The following is a 7,914-nucleotide window of genomic DNA, read 5'->3' on the forward strand; positions in this document are numbered from 1 at the left end:
GGAGATTAATTTTTTACTTTTTCTAGGGTATAGTTTCCCTCCCTGTGTTGAAGTTTTCCCTCTGTTATCCTTTGTAGGGCTGGATTTGTTGAAAGGTATTGTGTAAATTTGGTTTTGTTATAGAAAATTGTGGTTTCTCCATCTATGTTAATTGAGAATTTTGCTGGGTATTGTAGCCTGGGCTGGCATTTGTGTTCTCTTAGGGTTTGTATGACATCTACCCAGGATCTTCTACCTTTCATAGTCTCTGGTGAGAAGTCTGGTTTTACTCTGATAGGTCTGCCTTTATATGGAACCTGACCTTTTCCCCTTACTGCTTTTAATAATCTTTCTTTGTTTTTTGTGTTTGGTGTTTTGACTATTATGTGACAGGAGGAATTTCTTTTCTGGTCCAATCTATTTGGAGTTCTGTAGGCTTCTTGTATGCTTATGGGCATCTCTTTCTTTAGGTTAGGGACGTTTTCTTCTATAATTTTGTTGAAGATATTTACTGGCCCTTTAATTTGGGAATCTTTACTCTCTTTTTCTATCCCTATTATCCTTAGGTGTGATCTTCTCACTGTGCCCTGGATTTCCTGGATGGTTTGGGTGAGGAGCTTTTTGCATTTTGTATTTTCTTTGACAGTCGTGTCAATGTTTTCTATGGTATCTTCTGCCTCTGAGATTCTCTCTTCTATGTCTTATACTCTGTTGGTGACACTTGCATCTATGTCTCCTGATCTCTTTCCAAGGTTTTCTATCTCCAGGGTCATCTCCCTTTGTGATTTCTTTATTATTTCTATTCCTATTTTAAAATCCTATATGGTTTTGATCAATTCCTTTGCCTTTTTGGTTGTGTTTTCCTGTAACTCCTTAAGGTGTGTGTGTGTGTGTGTGTGTGTGTGTGTGTGTGTGTGTGTGTGTATGTGTGTGTTTGTGTGTGTGTGTTTCTTCTTTAAGGGCTTCAACATGTTTACCTGTGTTCCCCCGTATTTCTTTAAGGGAGTTATTTATATCATTCTTAACCTCCTCTCTCTTCAACCTGGGTGTGATTTTAAATCAAAATCTTGCTTATCTGATGTGTTTGGGGTATCCAGAACTTGCTGTGGTGGGAAAACTGGGTTCTGATGATGCCATTTACTCTTGGTTTCTGTTGCTTAGGTTCTTTCTCTTATCTTTTGCCATCCGGTTATCTCTTATGTTAGTTGGTTTTGCTGTTTCTGAGTGGAGCTTGTCCCTCCTGTGAGCCCATGATCTTAGGAGTGAGAGCACTCCTGGGAGAACAGCTCTCTCCAGGCAGGTTTTGGGCACAGAGGGCTGTGGTACATCCTTAGGTCTGGGAGCAGATAGAGACCAGAAGTTGGCTTGTACTTCTTATTCTTGGACAGTAGATAAGGAAAGGAGAGCACAAATTAGATTTGTGATAAATAAATGCTTCTGTGATCTCCAAACTAGGAGCCCACAGGAAGAATAAGGCAGTGAGGAGAGTAAGGTAACTGATTAATACAAATAAATAAAAAAACAAACAAATAACTACACCCTTAAAACCCATACCTTCAAGTCTGACCTTAATACAAAGAAAGAGAAAATTCCATGGCTAAGGATGCAAATAGGCCTATGTTGGAAATTATGAGACAGGGACCAATCTGCCTCCAGTCCTTTTAATAGGGATTGGCTTTTCAGAGAGGTCCATTGTCATCCTGATTTTTGAGGTTATGGGACATGGGGCAGATACAATCAGTCTGAGTGTAGTGGGAATATAGACAATGAGTAATGCAACTTCCTAGTCTGACTTGTGTTTAAGACCTGCCATAAAATATACTTGGGATAGATGTCCTGATGGGATACACTCTACATACCATGATTGAAGAATTTGACCTGAGAACAGTAACAATAGCTATCCTGAGTGGGTGATGTGGGAGCCTATAAAGTTGTTCACTTCCATAGAGTAGTAAATACCCAACAACATAGGATGCTGAGAGGATAGATGAAGACCACAGAAGTCATCAGAAAAGTACATTATTTGTTCAGTCCAAGGCCCTGTCAACAGCTCAGTATGGCTGGAAGGAACAAAAAAGCTGGTGGCTCACAGAGAATGACTATGAATTAGTCTTAAGTAAAGCAGCGATCCTCATCCATTCCTCTGTACTCAATATTGCTCTTCTTGGCAGAGCAATTAGAATAATTGATTAGATCTTTCCATGCTGTGTTGGACCTTGTGCCTTCCTTTGTATTTTCCTACCACCTCAATTCCAAGGCCAATTTTTGTTCTCCAGGAACGGACATTAGACTTCAAAGTTCTTGCCCAAGGTTACCTTTGTAGTTTCACTACCTGTCATGGGCTGGTGGTCTAGGGCCTTCTTTTATTAACCTCCCTATCCTCTGTGAAAAGGTTTCATTGCATAGATAATATACTGCTGACCTGCAAGTTTCCTACAGATTTAGAGAAGCATTTAAGAGATGTATAAGCTCACTCAATGGAATCAGTCTGCACAAGGTACACAGCCAGGTGCAGCTATGAATTTCATGGGAATTTTATGGCTATCGATGGCACAGATGACTTCCAATAGGGCAAGAAAAATTCTGTGACAGTTTGGGCAGGTAAGTGTAAGAATATTAGTGAAGAAGTTTAAATGTACAAACCCATTCTGTGTGGATGGAAAAAGGCATACACGTTGAAGCATCCATATTGAATGAATATCAAATTCCAGGGGTGGGTTACCTCCCTCTAAGTTATTGCCCAGGGAGGCCCCAAATACCACAGGCTATTGCTACTGCTGTGGATTGCACACTAGAATTGGTTGGTAAGACTCTTGCTGAAGGTGCCATATGCTTTGGTTATGAGTCATAGAGAAATCAAGCCAAGACTAAGCTGTAAATTTCCTCCCTCCTAAGAATAGGGGCGTGGTTCTTAGGAGTGCAACCAATTGTTTTTCTGTTACATTTAAAGCTCACTACACGAGAAGGAGCCTGGATTTTATACTGTAAACAAATATGAAAACTTAGGGTCGGGAAGGTTTAGAAGGGTGCTCTTGTTTGCTATATGGTGTGCTTGTCAAATTAAGTTCATTTCTACAGTGTATTACTGTTGCACTTTTTTCTGCTAAGGCTCAGGGACTGTGAGAAAGGAAAAAGAATAGAAGAGAAAGGAGTGGAGTGCTGTGCAACCATTCCTTGGAGATTGTGGTGGCTGGAATGAGAAATGTCTTCCAAAGCCTCAGGCATTTAAACTCTGGCTCCCCATTGGTGGTGCTGCTTGGGGATGTTTAGGTGGTGCAGGCTTACAGGAGGATGTTTGTCACTGGGAGTGGAACTCACCCTATATTTAGTTCTGTTTCTCTCCTTCATGCTTGCCTGTGAAGAAACTCTCAGATCCTCTGATCGTAGCCACCTCTCCTTTCCATGATGGAATGCTATCCCTCTGGAACCATAAGCCCAAATAAACTTTTCTTCCTCAAGCTGTTTCCGGTCATGGAATTGTATCACAGCAGAAAAGTAACTGATATGGGCATCCTGTGATCCTTGCCACCCTGAGATTACAGCAGCTATGCTTTCCTGCTCGAAGAGCTCACAGATGGGACTCGTTATCACAAACTAATACTTCAGACTTCTCAAAATCGGCTCATAGGCAGCAAGTATAGGAGGCAGTGCGCACAAGGTGGCAGAGGAGGAGTGTGAGGTCCCTCCCTGTTCAAGGATGAATAAATGGATAACAATCTAGGAGAGGGGGCTTTGATGGGGGAGCTACCGCATACGTTCCCCTAGCTTCTACAGGTAATCTTAGTTCATCTCATTGCTTTGCCAAACTAGACTTAGGTAGAATAATTGTTGGCGCCTGGGGTGGATAGATATTTGGTGACAACTCCCAAGTAAAGTTATGAGACGTCTACCAAAAATGCTGCTTACCACAGCGGTTTTATGGGGAGTAGCATGATGGCTCAGCAGGTAAAGGCACTTGCCACCAAGCCTTTCGATTTGTGTTTGGTCCTTGGACCCCACCTGGTGAAAGGCTAGAAGCAAGTCCTGAAAGTTGTCCTCTGACCTCTACACTTTTTCTGTGGCTTGCCCCACCCCTACACACACACATAAACAAACAAATAAATAAATGTAAAAATTCTAAGAAAACAACTTGTTTGTGTTTTTTTCTCACTATGGGCCTTCAGATGCTGCGTGGACGTAAAACAATCTATCGCCCATTACTGTCTCTGTCTCATATCTATGGTTTGAATTTTTATCTCTCCTGGGTTTTAGATTGTCTCTTTGCTAGTCTTTCTACTGTTATGCACCGGTTTCATGGACGTTTGCGCTATCTGTAGGTGGACTATGGAAGATTAGTTTTAACCACACTAATCCAGAAAGCTTATTTGCAGCTTTACTACAATGACCATTGGAACAGAAAGACTGAAAATTAAGGCAAAACCATGGTATGATGAAGAGCTCCCTCTTACTGGTTTTCTATTGCCATTATATCAAATTAGCACAGTATTAGTGGCTTGAAACAACAGTCATTTATTATTTTATAGTTATGTAAGCCCTGAGTCTAGGGGGTCTTAACTACTAAAATCACAGTGTTGGCAAAGCTGTTATTTTCTCAGAGGCTCTAGAGGAAAACGTTCCTTTGCTTTACTAGCTGCTAGAAGTCAGTTATAGTCTTCTATCATGGCCTGTTCCTCACTCAAGATTATCAGTAGTACATGGACGCTTTCCCACCTCACATAACTCACACAGAAATATTCCTGCCCCTTCTTCCATCTTCAAACACTGTTTGAATACACTGGGTCATCTGGTCGACCCAATATAATTTTTTTTAAAAGTACATATAATTAGATTCTACCTATAATTTTAATTCACCTTTTTTCCACATTGCATGATATATGTACACGTTTTGAGGACTGAGAAATAGGCATCTTTGGGTGGCCATGTTTCTGTCTACCAGATAATGATAGAAGCCACATGATCATTATTTTAATTGTTAAGTTTATTTTTCTTTTGCTTTTCTAATTTAGCTGCATCGGCCTCACCAGTAACTCTTACCTTGCAAATTATAATAGCCAGTCCTTTTCTTTTCTGCTTTACTTTTCCACAATGCTCACTTACGCAGGTTCTAAGCCTCATACTCCAGTAGATTTTCCTCTGTCTTACCATTTCCTCTCAGTGGATACTTCTGTTTGGTTTAGCAGTTGATGCTAAGATACCTAAAGTTTCACACTTTGATCTGGCCTTGTCATCCTCTCTGCTTATAGTCTGATTGCTTTAAATATTTCATGGATTTTAAGCCATTCACAAATGATGAATTTCTAATGTTATTATTTTGTCTGTTTGTTTATTTATCAAGCAAGGTTTGTCTCTGTAGCCCAGGCTGGTCTAGAACTCACCATGATAGACCAGGTTGGTTGCAACAAACTCTTTGCTCAGCCTGGAAAATACTGGAATTAGAGGCATATGCCATCATTACTAGCTAAGTCACTAGTTTTTAATTTCTATATCTAGATCACTCAAACTTCTTATATTCATCCAACTACCTCTTCCACATCTGCATATAAATATTTAGCACATATTTCAAAATCAACATCCGGGGTTGGGGATTTAGCTCAGTGGTAGAGCGTTTGCCTAGGAAGCGCAAGGCCCTGGGTTCGGTCCCCAGCTCCGGGGGGGGGGGAAAAAAATCAACATCCTTGTTAATGAACCTCTGCTCTGCCTGTCTCAGTCAGCTCCCTTTTTGGTTTTCTCTGCCTATGTTGAAGACAACTTCATCATTCTATAGTCTTAGAACAAAACCCTTTGAATTAGTTTTCTTTTTTTTTTACATCTCGTATTCATTCTGTCAGAAAATTCCAAGCTTTTAACATCTGTAAATAATTCATCATATTTCAATACTGCCACTGGCCTAAAAACTGCTTTCAGGACTTCATGCTCCTGAGAGGTTACTCTTGCAAGGGATACTTCATTCAAAAATACGGAATGTTAAAAGATGAGGAACTGGTTATTCTTCATAGAGGCAATCTCAATTCTTTTAATGAAATACTATAATTAACTTTTGATTCCTGGACGCACATGTACACTGTGAGTGCAAACTTTCTTCAGATCCAGTTTCTGAGATGTTTCATGTTTAGAGAAGAAAATAACCGTTCCACCTGGCTGCAGCAGTCAGACGAGGCAATTATGGGTGTATACAAGTACATTCCTGACTGTGGAAGAGGAAGCAGTGTGAGATGATGCGCTTTCTTCTGAGGGTCTGATGCTTGCAATTATGTCAGCTCTCTGCACTGCACAGGGCTCCCCGCCCCACTTGGCCAGAAAAAGCATGCATGCTAGGATACAAGGCTAGTCAAGGACATGTTATATCTGGGATTTGAGTCCAGTGTGGTTGCTGCAAATGCCAAGTTCTGAAGGGTGCAACTTATAGGAAGCCTGGCTCACCAAAGTGTTAACAAGCACAGAGAAATGCACGGGGTGACATCTATAGGTCTCAAGAGCTGTGGCCTTCAAAGGGCCACACCATTGGTTGTCATTGCTGTGACACCTGGAGAAGGCTCAATCCTCATCATCTCCACTGTTACTGGTCATACACATAATGCTGGTGAAATTTACAAACAATAAACAATTTAGCACAGTCAAAAAGAAACGAAAATCATCAGAATTATAAAACTACAGCATCTTTTCATTGTTTTCTATAACTGGCAAAGTCCAGTAATGTCCTGGATATGTTTCTGGACAAAGAGCTGAGATGCATGGGTTTCCAGTATAGCTGATTCTACCTTTTCCAGCCATATTGATGGCCTTTAGTGGCTATGAGAAGAACCAGGAGAGCAGCCTCCAAGCCACAAAGTGGGTATGTGTTGCCCCGCACGTGGCCAAAATAATTGCGTAATTTCCAACTAGTAAGGGTCCCAAGTAAAATGAGAACTGCCAAAACAAAATTTAATTACAGACAAGACTGCCTTTGATTTCACTATCAATTTGATCTCCGAAGGTAAAAATTTGAAACTGGCAATCCAAGAAGGAGAGCTTATTTCAAATGAAACTGGGTCTTGAGGTCTTGCCTTTTTTCTTCTGTTAAAAATGTTTGTGTTTCTAGTTACTGGTTTTGATTAAACTCTTCCTTACTATTTATCCTCTTGAGGATGTTTGTTTGAAATAAATATTCTAGAAAAATTTTCTTTGCTATTTTCAAATATCACTCAGGACACTTTTTTCCCCATGGCATTTTTTTGTGGACACATTTAAAAATAATTGCTACAGCAGCGTGCACACTGGAACCTCTCACAGCAACTCTAATTGTCTCTTAGAATATTGATGAGGATACTGTTTGTCCCCAGTGATGATGCTAAACATTTTTTTGTCTCTTCTCCAAAGAGATCCATTAAAGGAAAGAAAGATGTTCTGGACTTTCAGAAACAAATGCCACTTAGATAACTTTTTGGAAGGAGAATAATCCCAGTAAATTAGTAAAAGAGAGGCATAGGAGATCTAATATTTAGGAAGATGAGTGGAAAGAACAATTAAAGGGAGAGAAAATGACTTCTCTAATACCCTGATTATTTCAGATTTTTAGATATTCTGTGCATTAAGCAATCCAGAGCCAATAGACCCCAGGAACGATCTCTGCTCCTTTGTCTGTACATTCTTGGCCACCATCTTGTTTACTTAGGGCGGGCTGCAAACTCCCTTTGCCTGGGACTTGCTTTTTCATTACAAAAGCATTGCTGAGGGTCTGCTTGGGGTCAGGGACAAAGTGATTGCTAAGCCCCTTTAGCATCAGCTGACAGTGGGTGAGGATTTCCTAGGTGCTCGAGTAACAAGTTGTGTTTCTGAAGAGGCTGTCTGTAGGCTTTTAGAGCCATCTTTTAACACAGCAAAAGAACAGGTCCTAACTAGACCCTGGCACATATCACTCAGAGACGATGCTGGGTGGATGTGACTGGAGGCAGGTGT

The sequence above is a fragment of the Rattus norvegicus genome, chromosome 2, assembly GCF_021556685.1.
Source record: "Rattus norvegicus strain SHRSP/BbbUtx chromosome 2, alternate assembly SHRSP_T2T, whole genome shotgun sequence".
NCBI classification, from domain to species: domain Eukaryota; kingdom Metazoa; phylum Chordata; class Mammalia; order Rodentia; family Muridae; genus Rattus; species Rattus norvegicus.